General features: G+C 43.6%; 1 long non-coding RNA gene across 2 annotated transcripts; it reads left to right on the forward strand.

The window, feature by feature from the left end:
* Nucleotides 1-7,739: 7,739 nt before the first annotated feature.
* Nucleotides 7,740-10,387, forward strand: LOC128313624 (uncharacterized). 2 transcript variants are annotated; one of them, XR_008294583.1, is made up of 3 exons: nt 7,740-7,884; nt 8,106-8,232; nt 10,048-10,387. It is a non-coding gene; the product is annotated as an uncharacterized LOC128313624 (long non-coding RNA). The 2 variants fall into 2 exon arrangements; XR_008294584.1 differs by having other exon boundaries at nt 7,792-7,884; nt 10,114-10,387.
* The last annotated feature ends 16,524 nt before the right edge of the window (nt 10,388-26,911 follow it).

A 26,911-nucleotide genomic window follows, 5' to 3' on the forward strand; every position in this document is an offset into this window, starting at 1 on the left:
GGAGTGCAAAACACTTCAATCACTCTGGAAAAGAATCTGGCAGTTTGTAACACAATTAAATATACCCCTACCCTACCCCGATGATCCTGCCGTTCCAGTCCTAGGCTGATACTCAAGAGAAACAAAGACATTTGTCCACAAAAAGATTTGTACAAGAAAGTTCACAGAAGCTTAATTCACTCTAGCCTAACCCCAAGCTAGAAACAATGCAGATATGTCTATGAATAGGAAAACAGATAACTGAGGTATATTCATACACTGTAATACTAATCATCAATAAAACAGAATGAAGTATGGGAAAACATCACACAGATGATTTTCAGAAACATGATGTTGAGACAAAGGCGGCAGACCCAGAAGAGTATCCACTGTAGGATTTGAATTTATGTCAACAACAAACACAGACAATGCTAATCTACAGTGCTTGAAGTCAGGCAGTGGCTACATCCAAGGGTGGGGGTACTAACCAGAAAAGGTCAGGAGGAATTTTTCTGAGATGATGAACATGTTCATCACTAGATCTGGATGGTGGCTATACAAGGCATACACCTATGCATAAGCAGTACACTTATAAGATTTGCACATTTTGGGGCACATGGATGGCTTTGTAGGTTCAGCATCTGACTTCGGCTCAAGGGATGATCTCGCGGTTCCTGAGTTTGAGAGTATGACAGAGTATCAGGCTCTCTGCTGTGAGCAAAGAGCTCGCTTTCGATCCTCTGTGCCCCTCTCTCTCTGCCCCTCCCCCACTTGTATACTAGTGTTCTCTCTCTCTCTCTCTCTCTCTCTCTCTCAAAAATAAACATTAGAGGGGTGCCTGGGTGGCGCAGTTGGTTGGGCGTATGACTTCAGCCAGGTCACGATCTCGCTGTCCGTGAGTTCGAGCCCCGCGTCAGGCTCTGGGCTGATGGCTCAGAGCCTGGAGCCTGTTTCCGATTCTGTGTCTCCCTCTCTCTCTGCCACTCCCCCGTTCATGCTCTGTCTCTCTCTGTCCCAAAAATAAATAAACGTTGAAAAAAAAATTTATAAAAATAAACATTAGAAAAAAAATTTTAAATCTTGTGGGCTAAGGCTGAGAGCCAAGTCAGTTTTAGTAACTCATTCCTAAGTGTTATGGAAACACTGAGGTCACTTTTTTCAGACAGCCACCCTGAAGTTCACAGTGAATGGTAGCTGTCAGAAAGGGAAAAGCAGATTTAATTTCCCACCAAAAAAGAGAAAGCAAATTTAACTTTCTTATAACTGGAACACTTGGCTTCCCAGCCAGTCTGAGCCCTTGCTGTTCTATAACCCCAGGCAAGTCACTTTTCCTCCCCAAGACTCAGTGTTCTCATCTGCAAAATGGGGATAGTAGCTCCTACACCCTCACAGAGTTGTGAGGATTTAAAATGAGTAAGTGTGTAATACAGAAAGCCACATACAGGCCAACTGCCCGGTTGACTCAACTCACTTTCCAACTGTTTGCTCAGAGGTTGTGTATACAGAGACTGCATTAAGGGTGAAGCAGGTCCATTTTCAGAAATAAACTCTCCGGGGCCCCCAGCTGGGAGCCTGAATTCACTCATTGACACTGTGGCTATTCAGATGAAGCGAGGTGGAAATAGAGACGCAATGACCCAGCAAATTCTAGAGCCAGGAAGGAAAGCATCAAGGCACACTAGAGAAAAGAAATCAACAGGCTTGGGGCCTGTTTCTGAGGACGGTGGTTGGAGAGGCTGAGTCCGCCATGCTGCCCGCAGTGAAGCTTTCTTCCATCTTTTTCCCACAGAATAAAGACGTGTGCGCGCGCGCACACACACACACACACACACACACACACTGAATGTCAGCGTTTGGAGACAAGGATGGGACATTCTAAAAATCTAGCTTTGAATCTTGTTTCACATGGACACCCAGATTTCTTCCTTTCTCACTGCCCCAGGGCAGCCTATGCAGAAACTTTCATTCATCCCCTTTGGAAACTCACTGTTGTGTCAGATCTCTTCAGACAACAGAAGGAAATCTGAAGGGCTGCTAAGCAAACTGGTGTGGGAGCAAGCCCCAGAAGGACGGTTGTCAGCCTGGGTCTGGTCCTGGCCTGCCCCTAACCTGCCATGTGACACAAGTCACCTCATCTCTCTAGACTTCAGTCTGTCTAGCTACATAACCCCGGTTTGGAGAAATGAATCATTCCAGCTCAGGTAATTTGCGATTTTCGATTTAAAAAAATTGTTAATGGGGGGTGCCTGGGTGGCTCAGTCGGTTGAGCGTCTGACTTTGGCTCAGGTCATGATGTCACGGTTCATGAGTTCGAGCCCCGTGTCGGACTCTGCTGACAGCTTGGAGCCTGGAGCCTGCTTCACATTCTGTGTCTCCCTCTCTCTCTGCCCCTTCCCCTCTCAGGCTCTGTCTCTCTCTCTCTCTCTCAAAAATAAATAAAAATTTTAAAAAATTGTTAACGAAGAAGTGGGAAACTGGCCAATGAAACCATGACTTAAAAAACTGAGTGAGGATATTCTTAATTCACCATTCGCCATTTTTTAAGTCACAAAATGAGATGACAGTGACAGAGCAAGACATGCCTCTTTTGCTCCAAGATGTTACCTCCTTGTGAGGAACAACCACAAAATGGTATCTGCTATTTATTTATTTTTCAGAGAGACAGAGACAGAGCTTGAGTGGGGGAGGGGCAGAGAGAGAGGGAGACACAGAATCAGAAGCAGGCTCCAGGCACATGAGCCATCAGCACAGAGCCCGATGCGGGGCTCGAACCCACTGATGGTGAGATCATGACCCGAGCCGAAGTTGGACGCCCAACCGACTGAGCTACCCAGGCGCCCCTGCAATCCACACTATTTTTAATCCATTCATTTTTCACTTCATGTGAAATTAAATCATTTTCATCTTAATTAGAAATTAAAACATTTTAAAATCCTACTCACACTATTCTGTTAAATGAATGCAACATAATTTGTTTAATGAAGACTCTAAATGTGGACATTGGGGTTGTGTACAATTTTCCTCACCGCCATACACAACCGTGTGGTAAATGTTCATAGCTGATTTCTTGCACATACCCTCCTTTATTTTGTCAGAATGAATTCCTAGCAGTGAAATCATGGAGTTAAAATCACATATCTTTTTAAGGCGTTGATACACAGGGCCAGATTTTCTCCTGAAGGTTTTGCTGATTTTCGATTCCATCAGTGCCACACGAGTATGTCAATTTCTCCCACATTCTCCCCATCAGTAGGTATTATCATGTATTGTTACAGATTTATTGTCACATATATAAGTTGCACTTAGTTTGGCCTTTCAAAATTGCCAATTTGTTAATATCGTATGTCACAACAATGCTTCAATGTAAAAACGTTTCCTTTCTGTGTCTTTTCTTTCTATATTAATTTGAAATATCTCTTTACATATGAAGAATATTGTCATTCTGGTCCTTCGTGTATGTTACAAATATTTTCCCAGCTTTTCATTCACAAAGCAGTTTTAAAACTATTTTTCTCACAGAAAAATGAGTCTGGTTATTTAAAGTTGCTGCCTTTGTCCCACGTAAGAAAGTCCTTCCTTACCACACAATTTTAAAAAGACTCTCTTGTTATTTAACCTAACACTTTACAGTTTGGTTTTAAAATATTTAAATCTTTATTCAAATGAGTTGCCTCTAGGATACAGTAGAGATGATAAACGGCTGGTTTCAATTTTTACTTTTATATACTTTTATAACACTGGTCTCTGGACGCTGTAAAGTGAGCAAGCACTTCTGTCACTTGAATTATTATGAAAAATGTATCACCACCTAGGCTTTTATTCTGGAATCTGATAGGTAGGAATCTCACTTGTTGTGGCTCCTCAGAGGCCCCAACACCCGTTATTTGACTTCAAGCTGAGATCTGGAAGACGTGGTGAAAAAGGCCAGAAGGACATGACAGTGAGGGGAAGCAGTGCGGTCAGAGGTAAGAAAATAGCCAGTCGGTTCTGGAAATTCAGGTCAATCCATGCGATTCAAGTAAAAGGTGTGGAGAGAGTCCTCTCAATTTTTGAGGGAATTTTGAGGAGGATACATTTTAAAAATTCAGACTTCAGACTCCAAGAATTAACGTTATCATGGGTTGTGACACTCGTTCCCACCTTCTAGAATTCATAACTATTTAAACATTTGCTATGTTTGCTTTATCTTCTGTTAAGAGAAAAAATAAAACATGATAGAAGTTAAGGTCCTATGGATTATCATTTCCCATTCTACTCTTTCTTCCTGTGTTCATATATTTGATATGCTACCACTTACGTTCCATAAACATACGTATGGAACATAGGGAAACGTAAAGTTATACAGATGACTTTGTGTGTGTGTGTGTGTGTGTGTGTGTGTGTGTTAAGATTAGGTTTGGCCACAAACCTGAAGTAAACCCAGAAGTAAAGGGAAGAGAGGTCTTTAAAGAGAAATATTTATTTCCCTGTCATATTAAAGTCTTGATAGAGAGTCCAGACCTGATGTGGCTTCTTTATGATATCAAGAACCCAGCCTCCTTCCTATCTTGTAGCTCCTCCATGCATGGATTCCATTCTAAAATTTATTTCTTGGTCCAAGATGGCTGTTCCAGCCCCTGCTATCACATCCTTACTTCAGTCAACAGAAAGGATAGAAGGGGTAGAGAAGAAATAGAAGAAGGAAGAGAGGAAGGTGTTGTGGGCGTCTACCAAAAAGATGTGTTGAAATCCTAACCCCCAGTATCTATCAATGAGACCTTATTTGGAAATGGGTTTAAATGTAATCGAGTTAAGATGAAGTAACATGGGTCCTCATGAGAACAGAAGAGACACAGATTTAGACACACAGGGAAGAACGTCATGTGAAGACAAAGGCAGATATTGGAATGATGTGTCTAGAAGCCAAGCAATGCCAAGGTGTTGCCAGCAACACCCAAAGCTAGGGGGAAAGCATGAGACAGATTCTCCCCTGGAGCCAACAAGAGAGCATGGCCGTGCTGGTAGGACTTCCTGCCTCCAGAGCTATTAGGGAATATACATTTCTGTTGTTTAAAGCCACTCAGTTTATGCTACTTTGTTATGGCGGCTCTAGGAAACCAGATACAGGAAGCCCATTCCAAGACAAGGAAGAGGAAGGGGAGCAAGAGAGCTGAGAGCTGACCAGCTACCCTGAAGGAAGGTTCTGGGAAGCTGCCAAATTGTAGAGCTCATATCCCACTGAAAGTATCGAGACATGGTCACAGCTCCCTGCAAGGACATCTTCCTTCCGGATTCCCTGTGCCCAACTCAAATGGTTCTTACAATGGGGGCAAAATGGAAGAATAGTCTTTTCTAAAAAGTTACATCCATGGCATCAACTATGGTGTTCCTTTTGCAACTTAAAAAAAAAAAAAAAACTTGTTTGAAAGCTTTATCCAGGTTGAAATGTGGAGTTCTAAATCACTGTATTTAAGAGCGAAATGCCAGTCTACCATGCTGATTTACCACCACTAATATTCTAGATACGGTGACGCTTTTTTCATGTTTCTTCTCTTACAAACCTTGCTGTAGTAATGTCACACTATCTCCTGGAACATGGATGGGAGGATTTCCCTAAAGTGTGCACTTCCAGGAAGAATGTCCAAGTGCCAGCATATAGACATCTTCCACTTTTGAAGATATTTCCAAATTGCTCTCCATGTATACCCTCTCCTGCAGTATCTCCCACTTTACTACCAACATTTCATTTTATTGGACGTTTTAATTTTTTCCAAAATTATAGGTGAAATAATAAAGTCTACCCATTTTAAGTGTACAGTTAAAGAAGTCTCAACCAGTGCACATCCCCATATAAATACCACCACAATCAAGACACAGAGTATTTCCATCACATAAAGTAATCCCTTCATGCACTCTGAAACAGTCTAAAGCCAACAGATTTGAAAAATGGAGATAAAATGCAAATATTTCTTTAAAAACAACTTAGCAAAACTGACAGAAGAAATATCAGAAAATCTGAATGCTCCTTTAGCTAATAAAGAAATTGTACCTACAGTTGTAATCATAATCCATCCTTCCTGCCCACACACACACACACACACACACCCAGCGCAAATGACTTCATTAGTGAATTCTTTTGAAGTAAGGAGGAAAAAAAACACCAATCTAACAAAATTCTTAAATTAATGTATCACTTGAAAACAATCTTATTCAAAATCCCAGCAGGTTTTCCGTAGTAGAAAGTGACCACATGATTCTAAAATACATATGGAAATGCAAATGCAAAGGGTCAACAGAGTAGAGATAATCTTGAACAAGAACAAAGTCTGAGGAAAGCTGTCAGGGGTGTTAGTCACGTTCTATGCCTTGATCAGGCAGTGGTCTCGTGGGAGTAATCACTTTATAAGTTTCAATGAGCTGCTCGCTGGAGGTTTATGCACATTGCTTTATGTGTGTTATATGTCACTAAAAAATGTTTACAAAACAAAACAACCTCCACAACAAAAGCCTCTATTTGCCAGGAGCAAAGGTTTCCCAGCAAGTCTGCACTACTTACACCTGGCACTTTGGTGGGGTGTATTTCAGCAGTAAAAAACATCAGAGCAGGAATCAGCCAGACTCCCCATCAAATCTGTCCGTGCTGCTTAAATTGATCAAATGACTTTGGAAAAGGGACTGGCAGGTTCTAGCAGTGATGTGGGTACAGCCCAGGACCCTGCAGTTAACCTGCGAGACATACACTCAACATGAATGAGCTACACAAACAGTCAAAAATTTGCAACAACTCAAGTTCTAAGGCGGGGGAGGGGCACCTGGGTGGCTCAGTCGGTTAAGCGTCTGACTTCAGCTCAGGTCATGATCTCGCGGCTTGTGAGTTCAAGCCCTGCATCGGGCTCTGTGCTGACAGCTCAGAGCCTGGAGCCTGCTTCAGATTCTGTGTCTCCTTCTCTCTCTGCCCCTCCCCCACTTGTGCTCTGTCTCTCAAAAATAAATAAAAATGTCAAAAAAAAATTTTTAATTCAAGTTCTGAGGACGGTCCAACCTTGGGCCAGTCGCTTGACCTTTGTGAGCTCTACTCTCCACATCTGTCAAGTGGACGTGACAATGCCTAGAATTGCCTCACAGAACCGTGTCCGGGCATGGAAAGCACTCAAGACTAGCACCTGGCATGCAGGACGTACTCCATAAACGACAGCTGATATTTTCATTGGCCTCCTAAATATAGACACCATCGTCCGTGCCCCAATAAAGCACAACATGCCTCTCCCACTACTCCTACAGCCCTGAACTCCCACCCGACCTTGACGTCCACGTTACGTTCACCGAGTGAAACGGCTAGGGCAGGAAAGGTTATTCCATTTGAGAAATCTCAGCCTGGCTCTGCACAGAAGTTCCTGGTGGACTAAACGGGGAGGGAGGGGGTGCCGCAGAGCACCGCAGCCCTCCCTGGAAGAGAGCTCGCCCTCCCCTCCCTTGTCTGAGATCACGGCACCCCGATCGATCGGTGGGGCCAAGGCTTCAGGTCACACACCCGGTGCTCACTCCTCCCCCAGGATCGCCAGCCATCACAGAAGTGCCTCTGCTGAGCTCACTCCATCTGGAATCCTCTGGGAAAACAGACACGGATTGTGCACACCACAGAATTAGCCTTTGTATTTCATTGTGTGTCTGTCGAGGCGGTGGTGAACCAGATGTGGTTTTCGGCAGACATGACTTCAAAAGCCGTAAACACACTTATCAGTAAACTGCAGAACACGAGGCAGCCGGCAACAGTCAAGGTCACTGACAGGTGACACGGCAAATAAAGGGAGATTAAAAGCCATGCCTTGTCTGACATGGGCCCATTTGATACTTACCAATGGCAGGATACGGAACACTGCTTACTCTTGATGGGAAGTCATTGAACATAGTGTAATTTCTTGGAAAGTGAGTCCCTGTCATTTTTCTCTGGGGGGAAAAAAAGGAAAAGAAATAAAACAAAATTCAGGTAGCTCTCTGCCGATGGTCTAGATGTTTTCATTTATGTGTTACTAGCTTTCATGAAGAGTTTGCCACTGGCCAGAGTTTCAGCTAAGATTTTTCCCTTTTTGATCCTCAGGACAAACACATTTATCCTCCTCATTTTAATAATTATTCTTTCTTTCCAGGAGGGGAAACTGAGGCTCGGGAGATTTATGGTAACCTTCCCAAGACCGTCAGTGACCAGCCAAGACGGAACACAGACATTATGTTAGAGCACTTATACGTGATGACAGAGATTTACTTGGGGTGAAGGTGAGCGCATATTAGGAGGACATCTAGATGGCTTGGCTTCCTGGCAGGATGAACAACTGGCATGCACACTGAATCCCACCTATTTTTTGGAACACCATCTTCTCTGCAGTCGAGAAACGTGTGCTGTAAACAATTGCCGGGCATGGTCATTTGCATGCCGGGGCGACAGAACCCACATCCCTTGATTCCGCGTCTCTATGGGATCAGGGAGGATTTCCGTAAATCAGGCTCTCTTCCATCCCAAATAACACTTTATGTATGCCAAGGAGATGCACTATTTGAAAAAGCCTATTTGCCTATTCACGTTCTTCACCCACAAATCTGTTACTAAGCGTAGATTTTAAAAAACCAGTTTGAGGGACGCCTGGGTAGCTCAGTCGGTTAAGCATCCGACTCTTGGTTTTGGCTCAGATCATGATCTCATGGTTTCGTGAGTTTGATCCCTGCATCGGGCTCTGTACTGGCAGCACAGGGCCTGCTTGGGATTCTCTGACTCCCTCTCTCTCTGCCCCTCCCCCACTCATGCTGTCTCTGTCTCTCTTAAAATAAATAAATAAATAAATAAAATAAACTTAAAAAAAAAAAAACAGCTGGAAAATCAGGTTTAAACCACAGGCCACATCCACTAAGAATAAACCAAATTAAAATTATAGGACTCTCAGGGCACCTGGATGGCTCAGTCTGTTAAGCGTCCAACCCTGTGTTTCGACTCGGGTCATGATCTTACAGTTCGTGATTTCAAGGTCTGTACCAGGCTCTGTGTTAACAGTGAGAAGCCTGATTGGAATTCTCTCTCTTCCTCTCTCTCTGCCCCTCCGCTGCTCACTCTCTGTCTCTTTCTCAAAAATAAAGAGATAAACTTAGAAAAAAGATTTTCTTTTAGTGATAGGACTCTCCAAATATTTGGTGTCCTAAGTAAGTTTGACCCAGACAGACGTAAGCTGGAGTTATCCCCTTTCTTTGAGTTTTAAATAGATTTGGCCTAAGCTGCCATCCTAAGTCCTGCGAGTCTAACATCCCAGGATTTCTGTGGAATCCTCAGGGTTTATATTCCTCTTGATTACATCTGCCTATAAATTCCTGATTCCCCTGCCCCCCTGCCCCCCCTGTTCCTCTCCTTGTCACTTAACATTTTTACATTTTATCTCCCAAGCCTGTTCTCTGCTCTCTGCACTGTGTGGACCCAGAGAGTGTCACAGCTTCCTTTTCTGGCATTCCTTAATATGTCTGTCATTGTCAACACTTTGAAATGACCAAGAGAGTTTCTATCACAGTAATGCCAACACCTTAAAAATTGGCCATTTAGATATCTCAAGTCTACTTGACCCCTAACTCAAGCTCTACCTCCTATTTCCAGAACTGGCAGAATAAGCTCTATTCCAGCCCCTGGGGCCCCTCATGGTTCCTCAGTCATGCCAAATTTACTTCTGCCTCAGGGCCTTTGCACTTGCCAGTTGATGGTCCCTCAAATAGCCTCAAGATTGCTCTGTTACTTCCATCATGTCTGTGTACAATGTCACTGTATCAGAGACACCTTCCTGATCATTCTTCATAAGCACACCTTCGTCTTGTTTCCTCTGTAGCTCTCATCAACACCTGCCATACTGTGTATTTTTTTTTTCCTTGCATTTTTTCTATCTGCCTCCCTTGGCAGAACTCGTGTGCCATAAGGGTGGTGATTTTGCCTATTGTGTCGTCTCCTGGATCCCCAGCACCTAGAACAGAGAAGCACATAGTGGGGGGCCAATGCAACGTGTTGATGGAGTAAAGCAATCAGCGAAGACACTTTCCATTTAATTAAAGTTTTCTTTTCAGGAGCAGTGTCAACATGATCACCTCGAAGTATAATTAAGTAATTAGGGTGAAATGTTGATATTACAGAGAAAGCAACTCATGGGCAACGTTACACTGGAAAAGAACTCATGATCTGGGCTAGAATCCAAAGACTTCTGCCAAAAAAAAACAAAGTAAAAATACTAATAATTTTAGATCGGCTGGAGGTTGAAACGATCATATGTTGGCTATCTAAGGATAAATAAAATGTGTTATTAAATTAATTTCACCTGTTCGGTTTACTGTTTAATGCGACTGTTAGAAAACTTTAAATACGTATGTGACTTGTATTGTGTTTCTATTGGACAGCACTGTTCTAGATTCTCTTGCTCCTCTTACGCAGACTTATGTGTGCCTATATGTTGTTTGTTCAAATAAGAGCACGTTACACTACTGTTTTACACACCTGCTGTCGTTACTTAACAACTTACCAGGAACATTTCCACACGCCAGGAAAATTAGATTCTCATCGTTAGTGTTAACAGCTCCAAAGTATAACACTGAGCCAGCACCCCAGAATTTATTTCACCTATAACAGAAATTTTCGAGGATATTTGTTTTTTTTCCTTTTCTTCTCTTCCCTTTTTTATCTTCTCTTTTTCTCTTTTTTATTGGTACATAATGCCCCGTGACAAGTCACATTACTTACGGACTTGTTCTGTTACTTCCCTAGGATAAACTTCTAAGATATATTTAGGGCTCATGGGAAAACCAACTTAGTGACATGCTCCTTGGACCAGCAACTTTATGAACCGGGGATACTATGAGACAAAGCAGCAGAGTGACCCCAAAGGCCTCTGACCAACCGCTTCAAGATTCAGATGCACGTAGCCCCAGGACACAAGGAACAGTGTAATGGGTGGCTGGACCTATAGGCCCTGGAGGCAGACAAGCCAGGCTCTGATCTCAGTTCTCTGTCATTTCTAACTGCGTGACTTCCAGGTAGTTTTGTAACCTCTCTGAGCTTCGGTCTCATAACAAAGAAATAGTAGTAATTGTACCTCCCGTGTAAGATTGTTACTGTTAGGACTGAATGAAATGCCATGTGTAATTGTTCAACATGGTGCCCAGCTCTTGGTAAATTTTTGGTAATTATTCACATCTGTGAGATCTTGTTTGGATATGCCAATCAACACACGCATACACGCACACACATACACACACGCATGCACACAGATTTCTGCATTTTTATCATACTCTCCCTTCTCTCAACTACTTTTTTCAAACAGAGATCTATTTGCTAAAATAAATTGAAATGGGTAAAGAATATGAGGCACAATTTATACTAGATATATCTGCAATTACTAACTCTGAATTAAACATATCCCTTCATGAATAATGAAGCAGAAATAGGCCAAAGGAAAAATGAGATAAGATCTTAAATCCATGTATTTTTAATTGCTTCATTATCTAAAATTTGCTATGAATAGCACTGGATACAGTTTGCTGTTTAAAGCACAAAAAGGAGTAAGAATTTTCAGCCAAATCACAAAAGGCTATCAAAAATTAATTTTGTGTGCTGTGATCATTGAAAATGTAAGTGATTTTGAGGCAGAGTGACATTAAAAAATACCATTTATATGCTAATAATAAATGTATTTTCTTCATTTTGATGCAAAATAAATTTTATTTTCATTTTAATGAACTGTAATGAATTATAAGCTTTTTCCTTTTATCTCTGGGTAAAAGTTTGGGACAGATAGCAGAAGGTTGGCAGATGACAGGCACAAGTTCTGAGAGGGAATGAAAATGGGGCAGGTCCCACAGGCTGGGTACCGAGCTCCTAAAACTGCATGGGAACCTTTGGAGTTGAGGTAGTTTTCTCTAGGTTTCTAGAAATTTCAAATAGTCAGACTGACCTTCAGAGGTGGCCACCTACCCATTGGTGCCATACTAGAGAAAGGTATCTATGAACTATATTGAATTAATCATCCTTTATTTCCTACGTGGAGTGATATTCACATTCTGGAATTTGAAAGAGAGTACAGTTATGGGATTCCTGGCACAGGGAACACTCTCTGAAGGACAGTTTTCAACAATAATATTTATTCTTTATCAAAGCCTTACTCTTACCTGGCACTTTGCTAAGTATTCAATCCATGCTTCTCTCTACTCTTCATGACAGCCCTAAGCAGTTAGCATTATTATAATCCCCACGTTACAGACAAGAAACTTGAACCTCAAAGGAGGTAAGCCATTTCACAGACTGTCAATTGTGGAGTTTAGATTTGAACTCATCTGTCTAGGAGTTAAGGGCAATACAGTTACTTATGTATAACGTTGACTGCTTTTTAAAAAGAAGAAATAGAAAGAATGTTAACGTTGAACCCAATTAAATGAATTGCAAATGTTACAATTTCAGGCATCCGTGAGAAAAATGCGCATGGGGAGGACAGGAAGAAGGACACTGGGGGGTCCTAGGATGTCACTGTCCATTCTTCCTCCAGGATGCAGGAACCTGCTGAACACCTCACCTGTGTCCTGGCTAAGTGAAAGCCTAATTAGTTATTTTGCCAGATCTGAAAGGATGGAGTGCCCGAGACTTTCACACACACGTGTCGGGGCGCTGGGGAAAAACACCCAGAGCCCTGCTTGGCTGAGAGGCCCTTCATTCTTCACTGAGGAGCTGACACATTAGTCTCTCACATCGGACTTCCTTCAAGTGGGGAGCCAAGATTCCAAATTCATTTCCGTGTCCCCCCTTAGAACTTGGATCGCCTTTGCTGACTTGGTTGTTGATGCTAATTCCCTTTAACCAGGGTCTCTTTAAATGGGACCTTGTGAGTTATGGAGCAGTAATTCACCCCTTCAGAACTAGTGGACCCAAGGCCACAGGCTGGCTCCTATTAAATGGAAAGGTCTGAATTATTATCCTATAATTCACCTCTTGGAAGTGTCTTAATTCAATTACACCGTGTCCCTGAACGACTGTTAAAAGAAATAGAAAAAGGGTTCTGGATCTTTTTTGTTACAATCCAAAGTAATTTGCAGGGCCAGGGAGTTCTTCTCTCGAGTTGTTAGGAAATTAAACAAAAAGATGAAATAAAGTCACCTCTTATCGCCTGGCAGGGCTGCACTGTGGACAATCAGTCGTGCTTTAACCGATGGGAACGTGGCAGGGGTCACAGCAATCAAGTGTCTCCTCTGTGACCAACTAAATCCTTCTGATTTATATCATCCTCCTCTTCTGATTGTTGAACTGTCCTCCTAGTAAGTCTGAGTTAAGACTGGTGTTCTATTCGGTTATAACCTACCCCCTAGGACAACGTAAGCCTTTGCATAATAAATGCAGACGGCTAAGGCTGGGTGACCTGACAACTTCAAGAGAAGCAAAGATAATCCAGTTTCGGCAATAACCAAAGAACCTGAGATTCCCTGGGGTCTTGGTTTGGGTTCTCCCAGCAGCAGACCCCCGAGACAAGGATTCATACACGCATAGTTGATGTGAGAGGGGAACGCAGTGAGAATGGAGGGAAGGACACCAATTCAGGGTATCAGTGAGATACTCCTACAGACAACTGAGGTTCAGGCCCGCTGGGGAGCCCTAGGGAATGGTGTGGCGGGGAGCGGTAGAGGGTGGCTGTATTTATTACCGACTTCCCTCAGGCACAGAATGCGAGCTGCTCAGGAAAACGACACATGGGCTAACTTTGTCCCTGCTGTCCTCATGCACTTGAGGCATTTAGGATTCTCATTTGGCCATCCGATGGGCTTTGTTCCACGTCACGTACACGGATATGGTCGAAAACTACAAAAAGCCTTTCTAAAGCTCAGAAACACTCATCCTCAGCTCCAAGCCACATCTATTGGTCAAAAAAAGGTACAGATAAAAGCTTGTACACTTCCAGGCTCAAATCCTCCTATGGAATCATGAGCAATTATTATTTGTCACGTGATAGTGAGCAGCTACTACCGAGACACTTGGGTTTCTCATCTACAAAAGGAGGCAGCATTTCCCAGGGTGCTGTGGGAAGCAAGCAACCTTGCTCAGGCCCTTACCTTGGTTGGACGCCTAACACACAAATGGCCCCTGTGAGCCAATGGGGTTGATGAGCCTTTGCTTTGGGGATGGGTGGGAATGCCATTTCTCCTGAATTGGACAGGTCTTCAGTTCATCCCCCCTCCTCCTTAACCTGGTCCATTTCTAACCTTCTGGCCCAGTTTACTTTCATATGCAGAGAGCAGATGGCTCCCAAGAACCTAAGTAGAGATCACCCTCTGATGACAGATGGACATCTGTCATGTGTCACGGGACACATGGTTTTAGACATCCTGCATGTTAAAATAAATGAATGTATTTAAGACTTCAAATTTCTACTGAAATGTCAAAAGGTCTTGCCATACTCACACTGGGTCCAAATGCCATTCTGCAGCATTGGCTAGACGTGAGGGACAGATATTTCCAGCCTGGGTGAGCCCCCACCCAGTGTCTCCCAGTTCCCATGACTCCGTATTTCAAATGGCCTGCTGTCTGCCTTCCAATTACCTGCCTGGCCTCTGTAGGCATTTTTGACTTTATAACAGCTGTTCTAGTTTTTTTGACCAAAAACAGATGCTCTAGACATACTCCTGCATAACAACAAAGGTCTATCCAAAATGTTGATCTTTCACCTCATTTTAATGAAGACTACTGAAACGTGAGTCATATAATCAGCTATGAATACAGTATGCAGAAGGCTGGATGTTGCTGCTGCTTAGGATATACTAAGGGGGTGATTCTGGTTTGCAACAGGAAGCTGTGCTCCACCAGCAAGAATTAGAGAACCAGGCTGGGCAGTCATGGGACTGAAGGAACGAACAGGCACAAAGCTACCAATCTCAAACGCGCAGCCCACAGAGATGAGATAAGGCAGACGCCCGCGCTCTAGTCTAATAGGCTTGTAATTGGCTGATCTCCATCTGCCGCTCGTGAACAGGGCATCCTTTGTACCTGGGGTGGTTACAGACATGGAAATGAGGGGCTGTGGGTGGTGATTACTTAATAAGGAAGAGTGGTGGGCATGCGGTGGAAAATCACTTCCGCGGAAGCATAAAGGAAACAGGTCGGCGCTTTGCAATGTCTGGATGGGAGAGGGCCATCCCTGAGCTTCTGGCCCATCTGCTCATTTTCAGAAACTTGCTGACCTCACCAACAGATTCCGTCCACGGGCATGTTCTGTTTAGCACAGATTTCCCAACCTCAGCAATTAGTGACATTTGGGGCTGGATCACGCTCTGTCGTTGGGGGGTGTCCTGCACATTGTGGAACTGTAGCTGCATCCTTGGCCTCCGTCTCCACCTGTGTGCTGTCTACTGGTAGTAGCCCCCTGCCCAGATATGAAACCACAAATACCTCCAGACATTGCCACCAAGGTCCCCTGGGAGGCAAAAATCACTCCTAGTAATGAACCACTGGTTTTAGCTTGTGCAACATTTATTTTTTCAAATGAGTGGACTCTCTTTCAAAATTAAGGTCTACCACTTTAAATTTTAACTTCTGGTCTCTCTAGGAGACGTTCACATGAGTTAGCAGCACTGGATCCAGCCCCTTTCCTTTCCCTCTACATCTTGGCCTCCATTACCCCTCTAACCCCACCTCCTGTCCTTCTGCCCCCCACCAATTCCTCCTCTCTACTCACTCTCCTCCACTCACACAATTTCCTTTAGAGATGTGCTCCTGCCTCAGGGCCTTTGCCCTTGCTATTACTACTACCTAGACAGCTTTTCCCCAGATACGCGCTTTTGCCCTGCTCCTTGCTTCCTTCACGTCTTCATCCAAGCATCACTTTCTTGGTAGCCATTCTACCTACAATTTCAACACTTCTCCCCACACAAAATTCCCTATCCTCATTCCCAATTTTATTTTTTGTCATTAGCATTTCTCTAAGAGGTTATATAAGCACCGGTCTTTACTCAACATCTTGATGTTTTTGCATTCATTTTATCTTTTAAAAAATACTGCATTGCAATATTATTTATCACAATCACTGAGTTTTTTGCCATCCTCTCCTAAATTTTGCAAAGTATGTGCCTCATTTGTCTCACCCTAGTCCTGGCACTATTACATACATTGACTTATTTATCTTGCTTATTGTGTGTCCACCTCCAGCACAATGTAAGCTCCCTGAGGATGAGGCTGTTTTTAATCTACTTTGTGCACTGCATTAGATTCGGGCCTGGTATACAATATGGGTGCAATACATAACTAACAAATGAATTAACGAATTCCTGCCAGGCAATACTTAACTGCTGCTAAGATCCAGAATCCCAGTTTTATTCCTAAATTCAGCCATTCATTCGTTTTACAAACACATACAGGACACCCACTAAGTGCCAGGCACTGTGCTAGGTCCCAGGAAGGAAGAGGTGCGTGAGTTCCACCTGTCCTACAGCTCAGGGCTGGACGGGAGCCAATTACACTTTAGAGAAGTACATGCTAGGATAGAGAGAAGCAGGAGGGTAGAACTTGAATGTGGAAGAGCTGGGTCACACATCATCCCGTAACCGCAGGAGTAGACGTAGCACAGAAGGTTTCCATCAGCACTGCATACACACTCTAGTTTCATGGGACCGAAGTTCTTCCCAAAGATCAAGAGACACAGTCTCTTTTTCCACAAAGATTTGCTGAGTATTCATTAGCAGCAAATCACTCTTGCAAACCCTACGAATACCAAAGAGTTGGAAAGGGGAACCCAACTTAGATTTAGGACCCAACCCCAACTGAGAATCGGTGGAGCTTCCCTGAAGACGTAACATTTGAGTACTCTAAAAATGAGCTGACTAAAAAAAAAAAAAAAAAATGGAAAGGAGAGGGGGCAATCCAGGCAGAGCATAAAGTGCAAAGGCCCCGAGGTGGGAAGGAGCTAACAGCAGACCAATGGCACTGAATTGCAGACGGCCAGGTCTGAGTGAGACGTGATGGAGATAGACAGGTAGGCAAAGGGTAAGTCTTACAGGATGCTTTGAGCACGTTAAGCATCCTGAACTTTATCCGTGGGGTCTGAGAAAAGAAACTATCTGCCCTCAGCCTGGACACTGAGAACCAAAACTACGTTTTACCGTCTACCTGAACATGAATTTGTGCTACTCCTCTGACTTCATTAGCATGGCTGACCCCCTCCCCCACCCCTCTGGCCCCAGCCAGGAGGCTCCTGCCTGGGCAAATGATCTGATATCCATTATAAGAACTAGAGAAAGACTCATCAACTCTTCAGTGGGAAATACCAAGTTTATACTCATGTTTAATCCCTTCCCTCAAATCCACCCCTCAGTATATGCACCAACCCTGAACTCTTGCATTATTGTCCTTACCGAGTCCTAACCAAGCCCCCACTTTGAAATACCCCATCTTAAACTTCCAAGTCGCATTAAATTCTGACCTTCCCTTCCCTGCTCCATCTGAGACCCTGCCACCATTTGGCAGGGTGGGGGTGCTTTTGCTTACCGCCACAGGCGGTCCACCCCTCTCTCTCTCATCAACAGGTTGTGTTTGTGATATTAAGGGAGAGCTTCAGACCCGAGCCATGGAGGGAAGGTGAACAGGGAAATGACAAACAGGTGTAACAAGTCTGACACAGAATGAAGTCCAGAGAACATCTAGAAAGGGAACACTACTTGTAAATGGCATCTGGTTTTTCATAGCCACCTCCAAGCCACCTAAACAATCGGGAAAGAGCAGACAGAGAAAGTGGGGAACAAAGAAAACAAAAGCCAGGCAGGAGGCCTTGGTAAAAAGGGAAGGAAGTCCAAGAACAACTCCACCACACCCGTTGTCCTGCTTCTCTCCAGCAGAATCCAGGCACCAAATTCCTTAAAGATGTTCTTAAGTCACTTGCTTAACATACACACTGGAAACCGCACAGGCTTGGTTTTGTCTTTAATGAGGGGAAACTGCACCATAATTTTGTTTAGTCATTAAAATGCTCTATAGCAAATCTTGTCAACAAGAACAATTTAAAGGATTTTCATCAGTCTTAGTCAATGTCGAACAAGGTAGAGGTACAGCCTCTGCAACGAGACAAGTGAGATGTGAGAGCCCGAGACAGGCGGCCTGAGAGTCCTGCATCCATTGCTGAGAGCGGTTTCCGCTCCACTTGCTTTTTCTGCTGTTCCAGCTTGCCAGTTTTCACATCCATCACCATGTCCAACTCCGCTTACACATAACAAAGTCATTCCAGGGGGTCTAGAGGCATGTGTGTATGTGTACAGGCAAGGACAGGAAGGCAGAAACCAGGAATAGGTGGTATTACCCACACAGCAGGCAGACACTCTCTCTGGATTTAACTGTAAAAAGAAGAATCGTCCCTTACGTGTCTTTGTCTCCCAAACGATGCTACAGTCCATGAAAATTCTGTAAGAATTAGAGACCCCTGAGTGGAGGGAGAGCCCGCGATGCATTGCAGAAAGTAGAACATTTAAGTATCACCCTGATCGACTGTCCAGCCCAGCTCTCTCTCCTGAATGTTACAATGTCAGACACCCATTCACATCTGTACCTGTTAGAATGCTTTTGCCAGCAATGACACACATCCCAACTCAGACTGGTTTAAATGACATTGTAAAGGAAAGGACAGTCGCAAAATGGAGTCACTTGTGCTAAGCCCCACATCAGCAAACTAAGATTTAACATGTGACCCACATGCAGTTTCAGCCTCCTCCAGGAATATAACCTTTAACCAGTCAAATTAAAATTATCTGGTCAGCACAAGTGAGGTAATCTGCCTGACACCTGCCTTTCCCCAAAGGAAGGTGACACTGCCTCAAGCAATCTACTCTTTACCAGAAACTTCCTTTTTTCTTTCCCCTTTTGCTTATGAAAGCCTTCCATTTTATACAGTTCCTTGGAGCTCCTTTTGAGTTTCATGGGACCAAAACTTTTCCCAAAGATCAAGAGACACAACCCCAAAGAGCCAAAGCAATCTTGAAAAAGAAAACCAAAAGCAGGAGGGATCACAATCTCGGACTTCAAGATATATTACAAAGCTGTAATCATGAAGACAGTATGGTACTGGCACAAAAACAGACATTCAGATCAATGGAATAGAATAGAGAACCCAGAAATGGACCCACAAACGTATGGCCAACTAATCTTTGACAAAGCAGAAAAGAATATCCAGTGGAATAAAGACAGTCTCTTTAGCAAATGGTGCTGGGAAAACTGGGCAGCAACATGCAGACCACTTTCTTACACCATACACAAAAATAATCTCAACATGGATGAAAGACCTCAATGTAAGACAGGAAGCCATCAAAATCCTCGAGGAGAAAGCAGGCAAAAACCTCTTTGACCTTGGCCACAGGAACTTCTTACTCAACACGCAAAAATGAACTATTGGGACCTCATCAGAATAAAAAGCTTCTGCACAGTGAAGGAAACACTCAGCAAAACTAAAAGGCAACCAACAGAATGGGTTAGTATCCAAAATCTATAGAGAACTTTTCAAACTCAACACCCAAAAAACAAATAATCCAGTGAAGAAAGGGGCAAAAGACATGAATAGACATTTCTCCAAAGAAGACATCCAGATGGCCAACTGACACATAAAAAAAGGCTCAACATCACTCATCATCCAGGAAATACAAATCAAAACAATGAGATACCACCTTACACCTGTCAGAATGGCTAACATTAACTCAGGCAACAACAGATGTTGGCAAGGATGTGGAGAAAGAGGATCTCTTTTGCACTGCGGCTGGGAATGCAAACTGGTGGAGCCACTCTGGAAAACAGTATGGAGGTTCCTCAAAAAATTAAAAATAGAACTACCCCATGACCCAGCACTACTAGGTATTTATCCAAGGGATACAGGTGCGCTGTTTTGAAGGGGCACATGCACCCCCATGTTTATAGCAGTGCTATTGATAATAGCCAAAGTATGGAAAGAGCCCAAATGTCCATTAATAGATAAGTGGATAAAGATGTGGTATATATATACAATGGAGTATTACTCAGCAATCAAAAAGAATGAAATCTTGCCATTTGCAACTATGTGGATGGAACTGGAGGGTATTATGCTAAGTGAAATTAGTCAGTCAGAGAAAGACAAATATCATATGACTTCACTCATATGAGGACATTAAGAGATAAAACAGATGAACATAAGGGATGGGAAACAAAAAATAATATAAAAACAGGGAGGGGGAACAAAACATAAGAGACTCTTTAATATGGAGAACAAACAAGAGTGTTACTGAAGGGATTGTGGGAGGAGAGATGGGCAAAATGGGTAAGGGGTTTAAGGAATCTACTCCTGAAATCGTTGCACCATGTGCTAACTTGGATACAAATTATAAAAAAATAAATTATTAGATAAAAAAAAAAGTCAAGAGGCACAGTCTCTTTTTCCACAAATATTTACTGAGGATCCATTAGAAGCAAATCACTCTTGAATACCCTAAGAATGATAAGAAATTATCATTTGATCAAATTGTCACTTAGATGCCCCACCATAATCTTCAGCTGAATGTATCTAAATCAGGCCTCATGACAGAGTCTGCAACATGTGGATTCTGGGACCAGACAGTCTAGATTTGAAATCCCATCTCTGCCACTTACTAACTGTGTGATCTTGGGAAGCCACTTAACCCCTGTACCTTAGGCCTCCATTTGGAAAGTGAGCATCATGATGTTCGCTCCACTCCTGGGTTGCTGAATGATTGTAACCTGTCCAAGAATGGTGCTTAGTAGACAGTGAGCTCCATATGCATTTGAGTCTTATTTAACCCCTGAAAGCCACACCCAAACTTGAATCTCCTTTTGGGATTCATCTCAGAAAATGGCACCACCCTCCATCCAGGCACCAACACCAGACTAGACTACATCCCACAGTGCTCTCTTTCTTACATTATTTATGACAAATCCAATTTTAAATGGTTATTTGGGGGGCACCTGGGGGACTCAGTCGGTTAGGTGTCTGACTTCAGCTCAGGTCAGAATCTCATGGTTTGTGATTTTGAGCCCTGCGTCAGTCTCTGTGTTGACAACTCAGAGCCTGGAGCCTGCTTCAGGTTCTTTGTCTCCCTCTCTCTCTGCTCCTCCCCCTCCCTCCCTCCTATCCTCCCCTGCTCTCTCTGTCTCTCCAATATATAAACTTTAAAAAAAATTAAGTAAAAAAAAATGGTTATTTGGTTATTATGAGTTTAATGTCTGTTCCTCTCTCCCACTCAACTCTAAGATCTAAGGCAGTTGAGACTCTGTGCCCTGTTTATCAGTGACTGGCACACAGTACTAAATGAACGAGGAAATGAAACATTTGGAGGTCTCATGAACTGTGAACAATTAGAAACTTTTAAGAAGTTATGAAAATTGAAATGGATGATGATACATGGAGTGTGATATTGTGATTTATAATGAGAAATATATATTTGGTCTTTGTCCCCATTTCTGGCATAGAGCTCCTAATACCTTTATAATTTTTAGTGTTAAGAGTGATCGGGTGTCTTTTGTTATGTTAACGAGGTAGTTGTTGGGTGTGTCTAAGGATGGGGGCTGGGTGCCAATAGACCAGCCCTGTGATCAGAGGTTTGAAACTGTCAGTCCCCACTTCCCACGCCCCCCCAACCCAATCCAGGAAAGGGAGAGGGGCTCAAGATTGAGTTCAATCACCAAAGATCAAAGAGTTAATCAATCATGCCTCTGTAAAGAAGCCTCCACAAAACCTCAAAAGGACAGGTGTGGAGAGCTGGGTTGGTGAACATGTGCACTTGTGCCCAGAGAGCACTTGGAAGCTCTGCACCCTTTCCCCACACCTTGCCCTATGTATCTCTTCCATTTGGCCATATCCTTTTATGATGAACTTATGATCTACTAAGCAAAATGTTTCTCTGAGTTCTGTGAGCTGCTCTAGCAAATTTAACAAACCCCAGAAGACGGTCAATGGAACCTCTGACTTATAGCCAGTTGGTTAGAAGTACAGGTAACAACCTGGGTTTGCAACCGGCATCCGAAGTGGGCAGAAGGGGTGGAGGAGGACAGTCTTGTAGGACTGAGCCCTTACCCTGTGGGATCTGATATGGACAGTGTCAGAATTAAGCTGAATTGTAGGACACCCAGCTGGTGTCTGCGAATTCTTTGTTGCAAATTCTTTGTTGGTGTGGATCAATCTCTCTCTCTCTCTCTCTCTCTCTCTCTCTCTCTCTCTCACACACACACACACACACACACACACACACACACACACACCTGATTGGTGACCAGAACTCTTTCAGGGGGAAAAAAAATCATTCAATGCTTTGCTTGATGACACAGCCTGGAAAGGCAGAAGAGGTTGTGTGGGTACAAATAAGATTACCTTTGTCTGGTCTGCTTGACTACTTTTTCTTTAGGATGATAGGGAAACAATGCTTAAAAATGTGACTTGAAGCCATTGGACAGGTGGAGTTGGGAGAGGCTGGAGGAGAGGGGGAAAGGGCACAGTTTCCAAAGAAGAAGGCTGCCCATGTCATTGGCAACTATGTGGATGGAACTGGAGGGTATTATGCTAAGCGAAATTAGTCAGAGAAAGACAAATATCATATGACTTTACTCATATGAAGACTCAAAGACACAGAACAGATGAACACAAGGGAAAGGAAGCAAAAATAATATAAAAACATAGAGGGAGACAAAACATAAGAGACTCTTAAATGTGGAGAACAAACAGGGCTACTGGAGGGGTTGTGGGAAGGGGGATGGGCTAAATGGGTAAGGGACACTAAGGAATCTACTCCTTAGTGCACTATTGCAACTAGCATTGTTGCACTATATGCTAACTTGGATGTAAATTTTAAAAGATAAAATAAAATAAACATATATATGAAGAAGAAGAAAGAAGAAGAGGAAGAAGGCTGCCCAGAAGGTGATGTGATGCCTCGGTATTCTGAGTCTTCACCTTTCTTAAGCTAAGGCCGTATCTCCTGCTACTTGCTAGGTGTTTAACCAGATGTCCTTCAGATTCTCAAACCAAACAACCCAAAACTGGAGTCAGTCAGCTTCTCCCCCAAAATGTCCTCTCCTGCGTTTGTGACATTAACATTCACCTAAATCACCCAGCACTAATCAAAGAAGTCATTCTTGATTCTACCCTTCTTTCTTCAGCCTCCTCTTGCCCCATTCTCCCCCACAGATATTAGATTGGAATTGAGATTCAGAGTTCTTCCTACGATATCCAGATGGGAAGTTTGAAGAGTTTGCTACAGAGCTTGGCCCAAGACAAGGCTCCATATGTGAGTTCCCTTCTCTGCCAGACAGAACACCCTGTGCTCATGGGCAGGCACCCAGTTGGCCAAGAAAGTCTGTGTTATCCTAAAATTGGGCACCACAGCAAAGATGTCCTGGCCCAATTAAGTTCCTTTCCATTTGTTTATGGAAATTAAAAGATAATCGAGTTCTAGACAGCATTTCCTTTATCTCCCTCAAAGCAGGCTAAAAAAAAAAAATTTAAAAACCATCATTGTTGAGCTTTCTCTCCTTACCGTATCTTCCTCAGCATCACAGAGAGACCCCTGACTTGTGCAAAAAGGAATCCGCCCTCTTCCCCAGCGCATACACTGTAAGGGCGACAAGCACCAGTCTGCCTACAAGGAGGACCATTCTCTCCTCGCTCAGGAATCTATGGACGTTTACCCAGAGAGCCCCTCAGGTTGTGTCTAGCACATGATCATGAGATAAAGAGCAACTCTCTGCTAGAGAGACCACAAATTCAACGCCCTACCAACCTGTCAGCCTCCCCCACCTCCCTCTGGCCCTAATAACTCTGCTCTGGAAACAGTGACCTTTTATTTTTCACTCCCCCCAACAGGTTGTACTAAGTGCCCCTCTCCTTGCAATGTTCACCTGATTAGGGCCACTCTCCCTGCAGACCTCAGCATTATAACATCACTCCATCCTGAACCTTCACTGACCTTTCAAGGGAGATCAGCTCCCCTCTTACATGCTCTTAAAAGCTTCTGTACCTCCATTGTTGGTTTAGATTTATTTGTGTGATTCTTTCACTTATGTCTGCCTCGCCCACTAGACTGTATGTTTCTTAGGTTAGGAATCTTGTCAATGTAGTCCCAGAATCTAACACAGCATCTGAACACAAGAGGCATCCCCCAGATTTTTATTTATCTAATCACTTACTATCCAGTAGTTCGATAAACACTGGACACACTTATGTAAATCACATACACACAGTCTAGTCTCAAGAAACCCATGGACCAGTAGAGGAGATGAAAGGAATACAGAAAACTACAGAAGAGTGCCATTAAAACGTACACATAAGAAAGAACCTCCTGGGGCGCCTGGGTGGCTCAGTCGGTTACGCACCTGACTCTTGATCTCAGCTCAGGTCTTGATCTCAGGGTTGGGAGTTCAAGCCCTACATTGGGCTCCATGCTGAGCGTGGAGCCTACTTAAAAAAAAGTGGGGGGGGGGGGACTTTCTAATTTTTTTTAATAGAGGGAACCAAAAAAAGAAGAAATGGGCTGAACCTTGAAAGCTAGATTGGATTTGCACCCAACCAGAAGAGAGAGTAACAACCCCAAGGAGGAAGGGACAATAAGAGAAGGGAAGGGGGGGGGGGGGGAGGCAGAGCGAGGCAGTGTGGTAAGAATATGCAGAGCACACAAAAATCAAAGTGAGATTTTAATGTGAGATTTTAATCTTGGCCAGCTGAGCACGGAGCTTCACCCTCCAGAATGTTCCAGAGGGACTAGAAATAGAAGGTTGGCAGATGAGCAAAAGCACCATTTTATCAATGGCCATAACTCGTAACCTCAACCCAAGTCCTGATAAAGCTGAGCTGGAGCTCAAAGCAGGGGCTTGGAGCCCCCATGCCCCACCCCCCACCCCCAGGCTGCAAGAAAGAGTTGGGTCTGACCTAGTTTGGGTCTGAGCCTCTATGACAGTAACCCCCGTGTCAGCAAACAAGATCTCGAGCCCTGATGGATCCAATCAGCATTCCATTCCCTCAAAGAGGATTGAAGCAGAGGGGATAAGGCAGGGAGAGAGGGGTAGGTGTAGGGAGAGGGGAAAGGGTAGGTACGGAGCCTTCCGTGGGGAAGATCATGGGGGACAGAGTTGTTCTTTCTGTTTCTTCCACCAGAGCACCAGTTTGCCTCTTGACCTCTTAATCAAACTTTGAAAGTAAGCAGAGACTTACAAGTCACCTCTGAAAAGTTTCCTACCTTTTTATTTTCATTTATTTATTTATTGAAACATTTTTTTTCTTTTATGGCAAGACCATTCAACAGGAAAGTTCTACCCTCTAAGCAAATGTTTTTCCTCCTAGCAATTTTTAAATGTACAGTACAATATAGACCCTGTGTTGTACAGATCTTCGAACTATCAGACCTCAATAAAGGGGTTTACAGGAAAAAAAGGGGGGTGCCTGGCTGGCTCAGTTGGAAGAACACATGACTCTTGACTTTGGGGTTGAGTTCGAGCCCCAAAGTGGGTGTAGAGAGGACTTAAAAATAAAATCTTTACATTTGCAACTATGTGGATGGAACTGGAGGGTACTATGCTAAGCGAAATTAGTCAGAGAAAGACAAATATCATAGGACTTCACTCAAACGACGAATTTAAGATACCAAACAGATGAACATAAGGGAAGGGAAGCAACAAATAGTATAAAAACAGGGAGGGGACAAAACATAAGAGACTCTTAAATGTGGAGAACAAACAGGGCTACTGGAGGGGTTGTGGGAGGGGGGATGGGCTAAATGGTTAAGGGGCACTAAGGAATCTACTAAAATCATTGTTGCACTATATGCTAACTTGGACGCAAAGTAAATACATAAATTAAATAGAATTATAAAAATGCAAGTAAAAAATAAATAAAATCTTTAAAAACAAAAAGTAAGCACAGGACATTCCTAACTTGAAACAGCTCAAGGGACCTCTGTGAGTGCCCGAGGACTGCCTCTTCCCGGGGCAGAAACCAGAGGCCTCTGGCTTAGCACAAATACTGCTGCCCTTAACTTCTTTGCTTAAGGGGCACAGGAAAACCCTCTTTCAAACAGAAGAAAAGCCGCTCCTACAATGGAGCAAGGAGCCGGCATCTTTAAAACTGTCTGCAGCAGGGGTGGGGGGGAGACAGCAGCAGGGGAGGAGGGGAGGAGGCTTGGTCAGTTAAGCCTCTGACTCTGGGCTTCAGCTCAGGTTGTGATCTCGTGGTTTTTGAGATCAAGCCCCGTGCTGGGCTCTGCACGGAGCATGGAGCCTGCTTGGGATTCTCTCTCCTTCCCTCTCTCTGTCCCTCCCCTGCTTGCACTCTCTCTCCTTCTCCCTCAGAAAAGATCAACACTAAAAAACAAATAAATAAACATAAAACTATCGGCGGCAGCAGCATTTACGTGGTCAGTGGACCCTCTTGCCTGTTGCCACCCCCGAACCAGACTCAGCCCAGGGGCCTCTCAACACCATGATGCACACTACACCAGTCGAGGCCTAGACTCGGATTCAGCCCAGACGCAGCCCATCTTCCTACTCATAACCCCACCTCCCCGCCCACCCTTCTCCTCTGGTCAAGTTTCTTTTACTTACAGCCTATCTTTCACCATCATTGGGTTTTAAGCAACTATGAAGTAAGGGTGTGGGTCCTAGTTAACTGCATGTTCTCTCCCATACATCCACAAAACTATTCATGCCAAATTATAATTATTATTTTGCACAACATAGGGCAGTCTTAATTCTGCTACTTAAAGCTGTGAGCTGGGGCAAGTGACTTAGCTGGTGCTTTCACCATGTGCCCTCTGTAGGTGGGTGATAAAGGTACCATCTCCTAGAAGTGTGGGAAGGATGAGCTGACATTAGGTGTGGGAAGGAGTCACAGTGACAGCACAGTGAGTACTGGCCATTATGATCAGACACTCAATCGGGGTGTTTATCAAATGGAACAGTTAA

Source organism: Acinonyx jubatus, chromosome E3, assembly GCF_027475565.1.
Source record: "Acinonyx jubatus isolate Ajub_Pintada_27869175 chromosome E3, VMU_Ajub_asm_v1.0, whole genome shotgun sequence".
Classification (NCBI taxonomy): domain Eukaryota; kingdom Metazoa; phylum Chordata; class Mammalia; order Carnivora; family Felidae; genus Acinonyx; species Acinonyx jubatus.